The following is a 19,076-nucleotide window of genomic DNA, read 5'->3' as shown; positions in this document are numbered from 1 at the left end:
GCTGGCTTTTTATGGCTCTTCTATTTTCGGTGTTAGAAGAAAAAAAAGTGTTTTTGGCGGCTGCTTGTGGCCATACGATGAAAAAATTGGCGTGTTATTAAGGCACGATGATTGCAGTTTTTGCTTCATCGATGCTGTTAAAATAGTACGAAATAACTTTCATTTGTTTAATGATTTTATTTTCCTGATGCTTTATAGCTTTCTGTTAATTTGAAGCTGGTACAATGCGTTTTTTTCAGCTTTTTATAGAAAAAAAAACTTTGGCGTATTCCTGAACACTTTTTTGCACTGCCAATAAAAACTCGACTATATTTCGCCCGTCTAAGTTTATAAGGGCCTACATACATTGTGTGGCATATATGAAATGTATCTTTTATGGGTGCTAGGGCAAATACTATGAAAAACAAAAGACCCTTGCGGGTTGCAAATTGTTAGGAGCTGACAGAAAACTTTTGACCGGTTCAAACGGTCTTTTTGAAAAAAACTTTTTCTAGTAATGCAGGAAGTCCGGAACAAGAATTGATGCAAACTTTTGAAATGATTTTTGATGCTATTTATGCTAAAATAAAGAAGAACCTTTTTTGGCCAATTTTGGCACATTTCAGTGCATTGAACACACAAGTAATAACCAAATATTTAGGCAAATCTTTTCTCATTCTTGGCTGTATGCGTAAAAATTTTGCATCCAATTTTTTGTTCTTCTACTGGCGGTTGCTCAAGTTTTGATGCTTTCTGCTTTTTATGCAGCTCAGTTTTGCTGCTTCTGGTTTGCAAAAATGTGGAAATGCATTTCATTTCCCTGTCTTCTCTTGACTTGTGTATCACTTTGGGTTCTTCTTTTTTGTTTGGAACCAATTTATCGTTTTATCAAAAAGTTTGAAAACCTTACTAATTTAACATGGAACACCGTGCAAGAATGAAAAAAATATATGCAATTTCATCACGAGTATTAGAGTGACTTCGATAACCTGGCAGAAGCCATAAATCATAACACCAAAGTTATACTGCCATTATGGCTGTCGAATTTGTCAAAATATCCTTGTTGTTGCAATTCCCCTGAATTGGGATTCTTCTCCCCTTTTCTTGAATTGGACATAGTGGATATTTGAGTTTTGAACTTATAATGTGATTTTTTGAAATTCTTTGTCTTTCAAACAAGTTTTTAAATTTAGTGAAAATTTTTTCTTTCCAACCTTCTGACTGCTCGCACATGAGCACGTCAAACCTGGTAAGTTCCTTTGGCGCTGGTTTTTGTGTAGTAACTATTCCCATTTGTCCTCGCAAATCTAGTCCCATGATGCATCTGGTCTTACGTTCTGATACAAGAAAGGTAGCGCCTTTCATCTCCCAGCCCGCCGACCGAAGATTCGTCTTTAAGGCTCCCAATATACTGATCGGTTGTTTGCTGTTATCAACGAATTTGGTTTGTAAGTTCAATTTTCCTGACGGAATGAATCTTACTTTGTTTGATTTTTTCATAATTACTTTCGCCGTTGCCCAATTGAGAAATGAAACTGGACTTCCCGTGTCCACTGTCAGTTGTTTTGTTTGGTTATCGATTCGTACCATGGCCTTTAGTGATTTTACTCGTTTCAATGTTGGATCTCGAATCGAATCTATTTTCTGAACTCGTATCGTTTCTGCATTTGAATTGTTCCTTATTTCCTTGATTCGATCTTTCACATATTTTGAAACTCTCTCGTTTTCCGGTTGATAGGTTTTTATCGACATAACTTCAAACTCACTACATGACCCAACACTTTCACTTATCTGATCGCATTCCTCTACCGATCCTTCCGAGTCTTCCGCAACTTCACTTACCTGTTGAGATCTGCACATTTTTGCAAAATGATTGGGTTTACCACAGTTCTTACAAGTTTTCCCCATCGCTGCACAATTTTTCAAGTGTCCTTGATCAAATGTCCTTCCACATCTGTTACATGGTTTTGTTTTCATGTTGTGATTCTTGTTATTATTTTGTCTTTTATTCGATTCCTTTCTGTTTTGAATCTTTGTTATCCCTGACAAATTTCGAACTGCCATTACAGGTTCTTGTTTTAATCTCACACCCGAGGTGTAATTGCTACTTGATCCTCCTGTAGCCGCCGCATTTGTCTTTTGGAACGCCATTGTGGTTAACTTGCTATGTTCGAACTTTATCGCCCTGTTCAGAACCTCTTCCGGGTCTAGGGTCTCGAATGTCAGCGTGTCCTGCAATGTCATGTTTTTCATTTTTGAAATAAATAGATCACGGACTATCTCATTTTCCAATGTTCCCAGTTCTGATCGGGCTGCTTGTGCAGTTAACGCTGTGTGAAATGATTCCAGAGATTCTCCGGAGTCTTGCCTTCTCGTAAACAGTTTGTATCTTTCGTACGTTACACATTTCACCTTTTGAAACGAAGCTTCTGCCATTTCTGTAATTAGCCTGAACGTTATTTTCGATATTTCAGCATGTGGGTTCTTTTGTAGGAATCGTTTCTTTCCTTCTGTACCCAAAGACAAAAATAATCTGGACACCAATTTCTTTTGTACTTCGTTGTAGAAAACATTGTGTCCGACTCGTGGGCCCCTTGTCCTTCTCTCTTCATTCTCCAACAATACTCTATCCCTTGCTAGCTTGTCTCTAAGGGTCCTCGCATTCCTCGCATCTTCATTCTCTCCTTCTCGGGGTGTTTCTGGTCAAGGGGGTGGTTCCTCTAGTATGTCTTTTGGTTCTTCCAAAATAATCTCTGGGTTCACATTTTCCTTAACCGTAACCGCCATGAGAAATTGTTCGAACCAGATTTTGAATTGCCACGGAGGATCTAAATTCGCTGACGCCCAAAATACAGGGATTCCCATATCCGTTCTGTTGTCTTGAGCTGCGAATCCTGCTGGCTGCGCCATGTGATATGCGTTGCGATATCAATTGAAAACAAGTTGTAATTCAATACTGTATTCTGTATATTGAATTTAGCTTTCTTTTTCTTTGCTTTGTTTTTGGTTACTGAGAACTAGATCAGCGCTGAACAACTCTGATCTCTCACTTGTTCTCAGTGTCATCACATACTGTGACCTTGAGTATACCGTAAAAGTAATAACTAAGCACCGTAGGTTGGTGGTACATACATAATCAATTACTGCTACTGCAGTAGCGGTATGACAATAAGGAACGTTACTCGATTGCGTTTTTCGCTCGAAATTGAAATAAAAGCTAAATAATTCAAACAAGTTTTCCTCTACGCTGGAATTTTTTTAAGAAAAATTAAAATTTCGTTAGAACTACGTCTGAAGGGATATACTTCAATGTTCCACTCAATCTTTACGATAACTATTTGTGGTACCTGATTTTCCATGGAAAACAAAAAAAAAGAAAAAAAATGAACTACACTCAAATAAAAAAGTCCTCATCATTTTCAATAGTCTCAACAAAAACATCCCACACAAATCAAATTACTGATATTTTTCCAAAATAAAGCCTACTTAAACTAAAATGTTGCAAAAAAAAAGATGAATCGGAAAAAATATCAAAGCTTTGAATTTTACTTTGAAATAGCTGGCTTTTTATGGCTCTTCTATTTTCGGTGTTAGAAGAAAAAAAAGTGTTTTTGGCGGCTGCTTGTGGCCATACGATGAAAAAATTGGCGTGTTATTAAGGCACGATGATTGCAGTTTTTGCTTCATCGATGCTGTTAAAATAGTACGAAATAACTTTCATTTGTTTAATGATTTTATTTTCCTGATGCTTTATAGCTTTCTGTTAATTTGAAGCTGGTACAATGCGTTTTTTTCAGCTTTTTATAGAAAAAAAAACTTTGGCGTATTCCTGAACACTTTTTTGCACTGCCAATAAAAACTCGACTATATTTCGCCCTTCTAAGTTTATAAGGGCCTACATACATTGTGTGGCATATATGAAATGTATCTTTTATGGGTGCTAGGGCAAATACTATGAAAAACAAAAGACCCTTGCGGGTTGCAAATTGTTAGGAGCTGACAGAAAACTTTTGACCGGTTCAAACGGTCTTTTTGAAAAAAACTTTTTCTAGTAATGCAGGAAGTCCGGAACAAGAATTGATGCAAACTTTTGAAATGATTTTTGATGCTATTTATGCTAAAATAAAGAAGAACCTTTTTTGGCCAATTTTGGCACATTTCAGTGCATTGAACACACAAGTAATAACCAAATATTTAGGCAAATCTTTTCTCATTCTTGGCTGTATGCGTAAAAATTTTGCATCCAATTTTTTGTTCTTCTACTGGCGGTTGCTCAAGTTTTGATGCTTTCTGCTTTTTATGCAGCTCAGTTTTGCTGCTTCTGGTTTGCAAAAAAGTGGAAATGCATTTCATTTTCCTGTCTTCTCTTGACTTGTGTATGACTTTGGGTTCTTCTTTTTCATTTGGAACCAATTTATCGTTTTATCAAAAATTTTGAAAACCTTACTAATTTAACATGGAACACCGTGCAAGAATGAAAAAAATATATGCAATTTCATCACGAGTATTAGAGTGACTTCGATAACCTGGCAGAAGCCATAAATCATAACACCAAAGTTATACTGCCATTATGGCTGTCGAATTTGTCAAAATATCCTTGTTGTTGCAACTCCCAAAACAAATGAAGGAATGTTTGTGCTTGGGTGGTTTTTTTCTCCTGAAAAACTACTCATTTTTGGCGGGATATTTGAAAATCATCTAATTCTATTGATGCGCAGGGCTCAAAATTGGTACTTTAATTATGTTTAACAGTTTTTGAACTGAGCTGGAAATTTAGGGGCTTGAATTTGGGACTGGTTTGACGACAATAATTCTAATAGATAGAATTGTAGCAAAACTATCAAACTTAATCAATCCAATTTTGACTGAGGCAAAACAATGCTCTTTTAATAATACCTTATTGATTTATACACGCAACATTTATTGATTTAACTTTTAAAAAGCGCGGAGGATAAATTTTAGAAAAAAAAAACAAAAAACGAAACAATTGTTCATTTTTTTTTCTGACGTTACTATTTAGCTTTTCATCATCTTGCAAAAAGCATAATTTTGCAAGATACTGGAAAACAACGAGAACCAATCGAAAACCCTATGCCTTCCCAACAAAATTTGTACGTACCCGTTGATCATATATTCTTAATTATACCAGGCAAAAGGTTACGAATATAACAGGCAAAAGGTTACGAACAAAAATGAAGCCATGATTTCCTTATTAATCATTAAGATGCCGAACTATTTGTTTTTTTGTTAATTTTTTTTAAATTTTTGCATCTATTAGTCGCTCGTCTTTTGCTTGCATTATGAAACAAAGATAACTACTTGCTGTGCTAGTAGAACTGAATTTTCTTGCCATTTAAAAAAAATCGCAAAAAAAATGTTTTTTTTTTTCAAAAAATTTTTTTTTTTCTGCGTGCTGTGATGAAAAAAGTCTAAACGAAAGACTAAAAATAGGAAAAATTGATAGTTATGGTAAGATAGAAAAATAAGACAAAAGATTTTGTAGATAAATTAGGGAAATAAAAAAAATGTTAAAAATAATCATTTTTTTCTCAAATTTTTGAAAAGTTGTTTTTTGAGTTTTTGATCACCAAAATAATGCTAAAAAACTTTAAGAACTAATTTTTACTCAAACAAATTAAATCTTCACGGCAGCAGATACGATATAAGCTATTGTACGCCTGCTCGCCCGCTATATTTGCACAAAATAGACTAAAAAATTTCAAACCAGTTTTTCTCAGCAACGGGTAGGGTAAATTTTCTGAAAAAAATGCAATTTTGTTTGAATTGCGAAACAAAAAACCTTTAATATGATTTATCACTCGACCCATTATGATACTTATGGTACTTGATATTTATGGTACTTGATACTCATAGTACTTGATAGTTGTGTTTTGGTGGAAAACAAAATCATAGCCTTGGAAAAGACAGATGGAAAAGAGTCAATTAACGCAAATAAGCTGAAAAAATTCTTTCATATTTTGTTTTAAAAAATCTCAACATTTTAATTTTGATTTAAAAGTTTCCATGAAATTTTCTATAAAGTGTCCATAAAAGTGTCCATAAAATTCACAGATGGAAAAGAGTCAATTAACGCAAATAAGCTGAAAATATTCTTTCATATTTTGTTTTAAAAAATCTCAACATTTTAAATTTGATTTAAGAGTGTCCATAAAATTTTCTAAATTTAAGAACAAATATTGGAATTTGATCTGAAATTAGATTCCAAATCAAGAGTTTCATACCAATTTTTCTCGACGCTGATCAATTACGTTGTAAATTTTTAAATGTCATTCGAATCACAACTGAGAGGGCTTAAAACTGTTATATCCTTTGGCACGTTCCTATAATTATTTGTGGTACCTGATTATTTGTGGAAAAAACACTAAAACACACCCGGATACAAAGATCTTCCCCATTTTCAAGGTTCAGAACAAAAATTATGTAACAGTTTCATTTAAAAGTCTAAAACTATTTCTAGAGGGCAATTATATTTCACCTCATAGAGTCAACTATAATTCTTTCCAGAAATTGTATTCTTTCTTTTTCGCTTTTGTCAATATTTCTTGTTTGCATAAAGAAACAACATCCTTTTTATCCTAAAAATTGATCTTTTTCTTTTCTATTTTTGTCAATTGTCCTTGTCTGCATATGAAAACATATTGCCAAATCGAACGTGTGTAAGAAACAAATCGCCTCTCAGCTACATTTTGAAAACAAAGAACAACAGAAACTTCGAGCTTGCTCGCAGCGATGCTCGATTAATAAGATCTCAGTTTTTGTTAATAAATTTTTTCCTTCTTGATTCCTCGTTTGATAAAAAATAGAAAACTTGGTTCTTAAATCAATTTTCGAAAACAAAATTTCATTTTCACAATAGGGTTTTATTTACTTTTTCACTGGCTGCTTTTTTTCACCTTGTCACAACTATTACTCAGATGGTGCCAGCACTCTCAAATTTTAAGGATAATCATCAATTATTATGACTTTTTAAAAAATATTCGCCATTATAAATAGTTAAAGATGTAAAATTCAAAGCACGATTTTGTTGTCGTTATGATCAATTTTTTATTGAAAATAAAATTGAAAATTATAAATCAAGGCAAATCAAGGACCAATGAAGAATAAGACAGCAGAATTATAGTTGAATGTTTTTTTTCCGTTTCTCTGGATCCATTTTTCAAAAACTTCAAAAACTCAAATTTTTTTTGCATGGTTCGCTTAAGTATGACTTGATCAATGTCTGATATTTTGAAAATTCAAATTTAGAAATGATCCTCTTTGAAAGTTTTTGCCGAATTTTAAAAGTTTGATGCTTTCATTATATGATTTATGTAAGAAAACTCTTATACAATTCAGGTCGTTTCCAATACATTGTGAAAGAAAAACTAACAAAACTTTGCTGACTCTAGTTTTGAGTAAACTATGGTTTTGGTCATTTGTGTTCAGTCATGAAAACATCCCAATAACTTTGAGAAAATTTTTTTTAATGGGAAAAAGCTAGTCATACAACTTCCATACAATAACTTTGAGAAAATTTTTTTAATGGGAAAAAGCTAGTCATACAACTTCCATATCAGAAAAAAATCACAAATCAAAAACCTTTCATATAATTTTTGTACTTATGAAGTTGCTCGAAAAATGTATGAGTAGCATTGTAGCTTTTTTCCAAAAATGAAATTTGTATGACTAGCATTTTTGGTCAACCCGGGCAGTGGCAAGCAAACTGGTTAAACAACCTTGAGTTCAAACTTTTTTTCTAATTGGTTTTATATTGAATATGTACTGCTTATAACCAAAAAACTCTGGCTAAGGCAATTTCGCAAAATTTATGGAAAATAAATTAAATCATCATTTTTCTTGGAAGAAAAAGTAATCCTCGAGAAATTCCAATTTGGGTACTTACATAGCAGGAGGCAAAAATATCCATAGCTCTTTTGGTAAAAACTCAGAAAGTTGAAACTAGTGAATCGGTAAAATTGATTTATATGATTTTTTTTAAATTAACCGTAAATTAGTTTAAATAATTTTTTTGTGTTCATTCCGGAGCCAATTAATTGCTCTGAAAAGATGAAACGAAGACTGAATATAACGCTACAACACTCCCGCGTTGACTAAAAATGCTAGTCATACAGTTTTCATATATCGAAAAGTGCTAATCATACACTTTTCATGCAATTCCATAAGTACAGAAAATAGCATGAAAGATCTATGACTAGTATTTCTTCATAAATGGAAACTTTATGACAAGCATTTTTCCATAAACCAAAAACATTGATTTTTAACATTTTATTTTCTTAAAACTTTTTGGTTGTGTTCGTAACCGATTACAAATCAAATAAACCTTGGTTACTCAAACGTAGTACCCAAAGTTTTGGTCCGCTCGCATTCAAATGCATTGGAAACAGCCTGAAATGTTTTAATTCTGTCTCACACAAATAATATAACGAAAATAACGAACTTTTAAATTTTGGCAAAAATTTTCATAATGATTATTTCTAAAATTTGAATTTTTAAATTACCAGACATTGATCAAGGCATAGAAAAACATGGCATACAAAAAAGGAGTTTTAAGCGTGTTTGAAAAAGCTATGAAGAGAAAAGGAAAAAAAATCCATTACTAGTATATCCAGGACTACGTTATACACACCAAAATTTAAATTTTGCATGCAAATTTTTTTTTCTAAAAATGTTTGTTTGAGTACGAAAGTCAATTTCCGGTTGACAAAAATACAAAAATGTTTTGGGGGCAATTTCAAAAATACTTTGTCGTCGCCATCAAAAAAATGCTAGTCATACATTTTCCATATATGGAAATTGTATGATTAGCATTTTTTTGACAAAAACTTTTTCTTTTTTATGTAGTACAATACACTGAATTTTATGCCAAAACAAGAGAAAAGTTTTTTGAAGATTCGACAACACCATTTTGGCAAAATGTATGAAATTTGTATGATTAGTATTTTTTCATAGACTTAATTTATGGAATTGTATGATTAGCATTTTTGGTCAATGGAAGTCAACCCGGGCTAGTGGAAAAATTCAACCTCAAACTCGAGTTTTACTCTCAAAAAAGCCAATTTTCTGGATATATTAAGTCTAATGAGGTTGAACAATTTCAACCATACGATTTAAGGGATAAATTTTATTAATAACAATTTCAACCATATAAATTTTATTAATAAAACGCGTTTTTCTCTTACTGCCTTGCTTTTAGACAAAAAAAAAATGAAAAAATTTGCTAGAAAATTACCAGAATTATTATGGTACAATATGTTTGGCAAATTTGGACTCAAAGTTTTAGCCCAAAACCGATCGTTTTTGGCGTTTTTTAGTCAATCAAAAGTTAAGTCATAAGTGCTGGATCAGTAGCTGAAATATTGTTATCAAACTGAACCTCTTAATTAACCAAACAATATTTAAGGGAGATATCAAATAGCCAAGATGCGCCATTTTTACTATTCAAAATACCTTTTTTATTTAAAAACCTACCTGATTCTCTAGTTTTAACGTAAATTTTGGTTGACTAAAAAAGCCAACGAAACTATGATAGTTAAACTATCGGTTTTCGGCTAATATTTCTAGCTGAAATTTCATAAAACAAATTGCACTATATTCAGTTTGTAGAGTTTCTAAGCAAGTTTTACCTGCATCTTTTTTCACACAAATGAAACTCAATCTGACAAAAGCGCGTTTTAAATTGCAATTTTTAATTTTTTTGTCCGGAAAAATTAAATTAGAGCTGTATACATTGAGCAATTTGAAAAAAAATGGAATAAATTATGTGCAATGTTAGGTTTTGGTTTCGCACAACCGTTATTTTTATGCATTTTCTATAATTTTGATGTTTTTAATTTGGTTCAAAAAACAGACTGCTGAAAAAACATAAAAGTTTTATCTGAAAAATGGAACACTAGACTGTTCTTTTAAGTGTAATATCTTGTGGATAAAATGGCTACAACTATAGTATCATTTTAGCTAATAAATGAGCTCATTGTTTCTAATCTGCGGCAAATTAATCTTAGAGCAAGACATTAATGAAGTTACTTCAAACGGATATTTGTTTAATCATGAAAAATGGCATCTTTAGGAAGAAGTGAACTACTCAGAACGTAAAATATAAAACAAAAGCTAATGAAGAACAATTTGAACTTGAATTTGATTTTTTTCCCCGCTGAGGCCAATCTCTCAAGGCTGTTTCATTTGCTCTAAATGTACGCTAAAACCTGCTAAAAAAGTTAATACTTTTTTGGATATTGAACTATGCGAGCCCTCGGCATAAAGTCCATAAAAAATCTTTGTTTTTTATTACTCGAATATGGCGAGATGAATGCTTTTCAAAGTAAAACAAGACTGCTCGTATCAGGGCGAAGCCATGAATGTTCCGACTGCCTTTTAAGGTTTATGGAGCAGTGATAACATTTAAAAATTCAATGAAATATAACAAAATTAAAAAAAAAGAAATTTTCTAAAATTTGAAGTTTTTTAATGAAAATCATCCCCCCACACGCCGCATAAAGTACAAAAGGTTAGATTTCGCTCCTTGTAACAAACCAATTATGGCACATAAGCTTCTTTTAACCAATTTGGAACAATTTCTAAGACGGATTAACTCTCTGCTTACGCGTTAATAGCGCGAAATATATCGCGCGTTAATTGTCCCAAATTGGCCAAAATGGCAATCTTTAAACCCCCGTAACTTTACGAAAAATGATCACAGGTGAAATATCTTTTCAAATTTGAGCTCTACAATACCTTTCGAATGATAGGACAACAATACCTTTTGAATGATTGATGTAAAAAAAAGTTCCGTCAAAAACGGCTAGTTAAAAAGTCGAAATTTGTCTGAAGAAAAAAAAAACCCACCCCGAGTACAAATATTCCGTTACTTTCGTATCGAAAGTCGGAACAAAAAATTATATCTGAAATTTTTGTTTTATAGCTTGTAAATTTTTCTAAATCACAACTTCAAAGTCTCGAAAACTTTCACATTCTAGAAGCGGTTGATCTCAAAATCGTATTTGTCTTTCATTTAACGTAACTGATTTTCAAATAAGAAAACTCCTGTTTTTAGGAAATTTTACCTCCTGTTCCTGACAGTTTGCTAGTTTACTCTAAAGGAAGCCTCATTCCTGGTGCAAGAGACCTGTCGATTCTCACCCGGCAAGAGATCTCCCCTTTTTTCAGTGTTACCACAATTTTCAGCAACCCATTCATCAACTTGATATGGTCAGAATCTCACATAGAGCTGGGTTATGATAATTTTTCTTCCAATGCAAGGACACTTGCTGAAATTCAAGGTTGTTTAAATGAACATTAATTGCAGATTCACTTGGTTATATAAATCAAAGTTTGACCTGATAGTTTCTTTGAGTTCTGAACCGAAGAAGAAACAATATTAGCTGTACGCGGGTTTTACTCGAGAAAATATTTTTGGTCTTTTTACACATCTGATTTTTAGCAGCAAAACAAACATTTCGAATTACAAATCCTAGAGTATAAAAAGCACAAAATTTCATATTCAAATTTTTCAACTTTGTGTGAGAATTGGTTGAACGCTGCAAAAATGATACTCTTCTTTCAATTAGTGAACGTTTTTTTTTGCCAATTGATACTCTTGTTCAAAACAACAAAATTAGCCACAAAGACTGCTCGTATATCAGAGCAAAGCCTTGATTGATTCGACTGCCCCTTTATCCATTTCGAAAGCTTTTTTGTGGAAAAATATTGAAAAACTTTAAATTCTGAAAGATCATTATCAAAGAAATTGAGTCGCCTCTTTGATAGAGAAAATTAGTACCTAGCTGAATTCAATTTGGAATGATTTTGTTGTGCGCGATAATTTGCCATGCATAAATAATTCGCGTTACATTTTCTGGATTATGATCAAAAGCTTCAAAGTGAGCATAAATTAGTTCAGTGCATGGCCAAACCGGCAATTTTCAATCTCCCAAAACTTTGCAAAAAATGATCTGATGTAAAATATTTTTTTTAGGAAGTCGATATCTTCAATCGGGCATGAAAATTTTTGTTAAGACTTTTTATTTTGACCGCCGAAATTTGACTGAATAAAAAAACCAAACAACCTCACCAAGCTTAAATATTTTGATTTTTTCTTGGAAAACATGATTAATAATCTATAGTAAGTGACAAATATTCACACCACCATCTACCTTTTTCAATTTGATTTGGTCCATCAAGCTCCAAAATAACCTGTTTATTTTTTCAGCACATAAATTCATCAGATTACTGGCCATAAACTTGCTTTTAGGACGTCTGTGACCATGACATTAACATCAGTGGAAATAGATTTTTAACCGAACACTGAAGACAACGTCTTTAGCTATCATAACCGAGATGTGATGATGATAAACTTCAATCGGGTTAGTCAACTATAATAATGTAATCCGCACATAATAACTTAAAAGAGCTGTAAAATCAATTTTTTTCACCCTGCTTCTGTTTTAGCTAGTAAAAAACACACGTATTCATACACTATAAACAGTTATGGCCGGGAAAATCGTATTCTTAGTCACAAGTTTCCTCACACACACACACACACTAAATGCAATGGCACTGTAACGCCACATTAAGAGAGTCTTGGTTTCGACCATTTGAAAAACGGGGAGGAACTTTGTTTTCGGGTGTGTTTTAGTGTGTTTCTTTTTTTTGTTTTGTTTTCCACGCAAAATCAGCCACCACAAATAATCATCAGAATGAAATGAGTGATATATCACAATCAGGCCTATTTAATCGCAATTCGAACGACATTAAAAACTATCAAAAAATTTGCCCCGGGTTTTGAAGAAAATCGGTTTGAAATTTTTGATTTCTCGTTTAATTTTGAGCGAGTCAAGCGAGCGAGCGTGGTGGTTTTAAAGCTTGCAGTAGCATAATTTAAGCCGTAAATTTAGTTTTACTTTATGGAATAAGAAACTTTTATCAGAAACCTTCATCAGTACCTTTATGGAATCAGAACTTTCAAAAAAAAATTAAAACTTGCAAAAAAATTTAGAAATTTTTGAAATTTCGTTTTGATTTTATTTTTTTTTCATTCAATTTCTTAAATTGTTTTTATAAACTGCTTATCTTTTATAGCTGTTGAACAATTTTGAGCTCAAATTTTTCTTTCTTTTAGACATTTTTATCTCACCACGCAGAGACAAACAAAAACTATGGTCGAACAAATTGTGCTAATTGCACAGTAACCGGCTATCCTTTTTTGGATGATAACCGGCTTATTTTTGAATTAGATAATCGCGTAAAAGTTACTTTAGTACTTCGCGCTTCAAAATTATTTGCAAGTTTATGATCGATCATCAAAAAGGGATTAGTATTGTTTAAAATCGATGAAAAAAATTATGTATTAAGTTCTTAAGCATTCGAAGATTTGAACTAAAATAAATCCGAAAATTAGACTTAACAGATTAATTCCAAACTTTTTCTTTTGCGTTTGCAGAAAAATTGAGTTTGAGTGCGTTAACTTTGAAGATTAATTTTCACATTTTCTCCTGCCAAGGAAGAGGTATTTTTTGCAGATTTTTGAGTGATTTTAACTGAAACGTCTAGGAGTAATTTTCGCTGCCAGGTTCGACAAGTGAAAAAGCCACCTGTACTCTTGGACAAACTCATGATTTAAAATTCAAGTTAAGGACAGAATATAAATTTTTCTAGCATCGAGGATCATCCCTGAATCAGCAGTATCTCATGATACGGTATTTCAATTCTGAATCATGAATCATCACTTGAAAACTGCCGCACTCCATTTTTACCTCAGTGATTTTTTTGAGGCTATGCAGAGAATACGCGTGTAACTTGAGAGCTAGAAGTTTTTTGTAGATTCAATCCCCGTAGAATTTTTAGATTTTTCATTTTTTCTGCACTATTCTAAAATATTTAAAAATCGGCGCTGATTCACTGATGTTTCAGACATGACCATCGATAAAAAAGTGATCCTCGTCAGAGCCTGCTTTTCTAAAATAGCGATGACTGATTTCTCTTCGAAACGGCAATAATTATACTGAGAATTCAACACAAGTACACTAACCCGCACCGAGCGCCCATGGATTCTAATCGATTATAATTGATTCCCCAGACAAAAATAATCCATTATAATCCATTACAGAAGTACAATTCAGACCACGAAATCGATTATGTTGCCATTATAACAAAAATAATCCATTATAATCGATTTTAAGCCATTATTTTTGCCAAGATAATCCATTATAATTGATGATTTTGAAATAAAAATTCATTATAATCCATTTCATTTTTAGAACTAAATTCGATTATTTTTGCAAAAAATTGCAAGTTTTGAAAAAAATTTGCAGAATTTATGCCATGTCTTTTTCTAAATGCCTTGTCTCAACGTCATCCCCACGCTTTTTACACCCCCCCCCCGCTCCCCAACTAAAGGGTTACGGTAAACTGGGGGGTATAAGCTGGGGGGGGGGGGTCGGGGGGGAAACGTAATACGTAGCAACTGCACTAAACAGGAAGTGAGATAATTTTGTAGAAAATTGTAAACTTCATGAACAACCGCTCGAAAAAATCCATTATAATCGATTTAAATCGGTTATAATAAATTTTACTGGCATAAAGAATAGTAGGAATATAATCCATTTTTAATGGATTATTTTCGATTATAATGGATTATACTGACAAAAAAATATTAGGGTTATAATCCTTTTTTAATGGATTATAATCGATTATTTTGTCATTTTATAGATGCTGCTCATATTATGACAAAATAATTGACTATGATCCATGGGCGCTCGGTGCGGGAACAAGCTTCTCCATTTAATTACAATAGCATCTGTCTGAAGTACCGTATAAGAATTTTGAAAGTATTGAAGGACTAATATAAATTTCAGGAATTCGGCAGACTTTAGTAAGTTATCTTTGACAGCCACATAAAGATTCCGTTTCCCCTAATTCCTCAAATTCATCAAAATTATTCGTTTTTGAAGACATTTTTTCTAGCTGTGGAATATTAAAGTCTCAAAATCAATTAAAGTCCAAAAAACTGCAAATTTAAAACTGCAAACACCCGATATGTCAGATAACCTAAAAATAAAAAGTGTTCAAAAAGTATCCAATAAAAAGTGTAAAAGCATCCAAAAAGAGTTTTACAAGCGCAGTCCTTTGCCATTTTAGGGAAAACTCTGATTTCGCCTAGAAACTGCATTGGCCGAGTTAATAGTGACTGCCTTAGTTGCTCCAACGTGTGGCGAGCTTCCCGAAAGATGACAAGCGTTACCCTAATGAAAATTAGAGTAACGCTTGTCCGCCAATTGGCGACGCGCACATAGAGACGACCCAGCGACGACCCTAAACTGAAAGTCTCCCGCATTTAAGAAAAATGAAAAGAAATTGATTATAATGGATTTTCGTGGTCTATAATGTTGTAAATATAATCGATTCCCGTGTTACGTTCAGACAACAAAATTGGACTAAAAATGGATTTAAATCCATTTTTTCTCGCCAAAACAAAAAGCATTATAATAATTTTTGAATCCATTATAACGGATTTTATAATAAGTAGGAAATCACATTAAAATGGATTTTTTTCCACTTTATTTTTTTTTGTTTCTCGCGTCGTGCAAAATTTTGCAAGAATTTCAGCATTTATCAAGTGAGTGATGCGGAAAATTTGCAAAGCGAGTGTACGGCCTGGCCTAATCCATTTCAAAACCTAATATTTCCCCCTTCGCTCCCCTTCAATCCCCCTAAAGTTTGTCCCTTTGCTCCTCTCCCCCCACTGAACCCCCCCCCCCCACCTAAACACCCCCCGCCTGAACAACTCCCCACCTGAACCCACATACCACCCAAGGACAAGGAAACTCAATTATAATCAATTTTTATTCATGGAACTCCATTGCGGGCTGCTAAGTTGGAATCGGTTAATTGAGTTATGTCTTGCGTTCGAATATGATTATGAAGTTAGGATGATTTTAATTTCGGATGTTTGCCCTAGACCCGATCAAATTTAGTTCACAGGCCAGAACTTTTCTCGCTACAAAATTTTTTTTTTAAATACTTATAGTTCTCGCTAGTTCTTTGATAAGTTTCTGGAAGTCAGCAAAAAAAGTTACACTTTTTTTGAGAGCAACATAGAAAAAACCGTTTCTCAGATTTCCTCAAATTTGCAAGCATTGCAGGATAATTTTGCAGGTTTTCAAGCATTGTATTACAATTATTAACTATTATACCACAATACTAAACTGTCTAAGAGATCTTTTCTTTGATTTGAAGAAAAATCTATTGTGAGAAATCTATTGTCAAAATCTATAGTCAAATTTGAAATGCAACGAAGTATGAGGCTTCCCACACGGAAGTTTTTTGGTAAAAATTGATTGTAATCGGATTTTGTTGATAATAGTGTTGTCGCGATAAGAGATTTGTGTGGCAAATTCAGTAGACGTAATGGATTTTCAGTCAGTTATAATTCTTCCTTTTTTTTGAAAACAAAAATCCATTATGCACCATCAAATTTAATTATAATGCATTTTAATTTCAGTATAATCGAATGTTTCTTTATAAAAACCATGAAAACCAAGTTCTGTAGATCTGAATTGTTTACTTAACATTATGCAGCTCTCTATAAAACCTGAACCAAAATGAACTCCCACACGTCCTCCAACACGTCCTCCCACACGCCTATGCTAAATAAAAATTAAAATAAAAAACAAAAGAAAACAGTTCATTAAAAAAAAAGATTAAAAAAACTTGGATAATAATCCATTATATTCAATTAAAGTGGATTATAATTCTTTCAAAAAATCGAAATTATATTGTAAACAATTGATAATTTTATTGCTCGGAGAATGATGGACACATTATAACCCATTTTTAATCAATCATAGTCAGATGAGACGGTAATAAGGTTCCCACGGGGAATTTTCATTGGTAAAAATAGATTATAATGGATTTTTGTTGTTTAATTCCATATAATGAATATGGAGTCCGTTGTAATTGATTTTTTTTCTAATAGCAAATTTTTTTAAAAAACTATCTAAATTGCTCATGATCCATTTTCGTATTCAAGATAATCAATTGTTTTTTTTTTTCCAAAAACCCGTGAATATTGATCAGTCTGCTAACCTGAATATTGAATTGCTAACCTGCATTGTGAATCTGCAAAACTCGAATCCGATCTAACACGCTCATCCTCATGTTCGGCGATGCCCCCCCCCCCCCCCACTTACCTCCTCCCACAACGTCTCCCGACCATGTCTTCCCCCCAACCTACATCCAACTCTCAGCCACCAAAAATGGTTTGTTCTATTCAAAAATGATGGGGAAGATCTGACATTGCATGTTCGTGCTTTTCAGATCCAGAAAGTCTACCATATCCCCCTAACACCAACCCCCCGACATTAAAAAAAAAGATTGAAACTAAAATGAAATTTATCTGTTATAATCGATAAAGAGTGGTTTTTACTGCTTCGAAAAGCAGTTATGAACCCTTTTGATTCAATTGCAACTGAGCGTTTTTGAAACTTAGAGACGGTCAGTATAAACATTCAATTATAATTGAGCCCCCCCCCCCCCTCAGCAATTAGAACATCTGTCTCATAGGGGAAGCTAACCAGGAAAGAACTTCGAACTTCTCTCATGAGCGAAAAAGGGGGCAATAAAAGGGGAATTTTGATTCTCTTTTGTGAAAAATTGAGATGTTTAAATTGTCTCACTTGCTGATATAATTTGTCTTCTTACTTCTAAATAAAGAGAAACTTCCAAAGTTGAAGGGGATACGTTTATTACTCTTTATATAAATCAGGTGTTGAGAAAAAGCGTCCGATATATATTGCAATTGTAAAAAATATGCTTGTAGAATCCAGTGCCAGAAGGAACATTTGGCTGCGGAATCCACTGACAATAATTTACTGTATTTATTTATTGGGGTTGAAGTTCTTTAGTAGATACCATAGAGGCGGGAGGGGGTGGGGGTCGATTGTTAAGTAGATCCAAACTCTCAATCAAGTTATGTTTTATAACATTAGAAAAAGACGAATGGTCATTATTGAATGATCTGATTCTCCATTTACTAAGTCGCGTCAATTTACCTTCAAAGATCGTTTCGCTGGTCGCGTCATTGTTCTTTTGATCTGTATAAAATTTTTAATGATTATAATTTGTCTTGTTTCACCAATAGATGCAGAAAAATAATTCACCTCGAGTAATTCCATTCTTAGGTTGTTCCAGTCCCGATATTTGAATATTTGATTTGGGATGCTCCGGTTAACAACCTGTTACTTCCTGTGTCGCAAAAACATTTCTTATTGGCAAACTTCTGAAAAAAAAAACAAATTTTGGCCAGCAAATTAAACGCGGACCTCGAAAAATTTGATTGAAACTTTTTACCCAAATCTATCCATCCTTCATTTGATTGGGTAAAATGCCTGAAGTTTACGACTTTTTGGGGTTTGAACAAGAAACTGATTCAATTCTACGTCAAAAACTGAAGCAGATCTATCTCCAATTTCGTTGAGCCTCATTCTTGAAAGGTTGATAAAAGCCATTTGATTCGAGAGATTTTTATCACTTGGGGTGGAACAACACAACCAGTAGTCATCTGTCTATTTTGAACTGTAAAAATTAATCAGATAAGGCAATTTTTTTCAATATTTAGCGTTCCATACTTTTCTGAATATATAATCAACCTAAAACAGTATAGGTGAAATTTTCCACTGATATTGCTTCGCAGTTCCTTTTGTTTTGACGATATGGATAAAAAATAATCATTTATGGAATTCCCTGAAAACTTACGCAATTTAAGCTCCAACGTTTTTTTCAAATTAGGTTCAGGAGATATATTCATTAACTTCGGTATAAAACTGAGAAAAAAATGAATTTATGAGTCATATGTAAACTTGACCTCTATCATCAAAAATAACCCTTTAAACCCATTTTTATACGGTACGCAACCGTAAACTTATTTTCAATTGTTGGAACAAGATAACGATTACACGTAGGGCATGGTTACAAACAACAACAAAAAAAATTTAAAAAAACTTCAAAATGGAAAAAGATAGTTAACATGATATATTATTGTGAGAGTATGAGGGAAATAATGCTTCATCCACTGAAGTTCAAAA

The sequence above is a fragment of the Symsagittifera roscoffensis genome, chromosome 5 (assembly GCF_963678635.1).
Source record: "Symsagittifera roscoffensis chromosome 5, txSymRosc1.1, whole genome shotgun sequence".
Classification (NCBI taxonomy): domain Eukaryota; kingdom Metazoa; phylum Xenacoelomorpha; order Acoela; family Convolutidae; genus Symsagittifera; species Symsagittifera roscoffensis.
The sequence above is the reverse complement of the archived record's forward strand: the minus strand, read 5'-3'. Positions refer to the sequence as shown.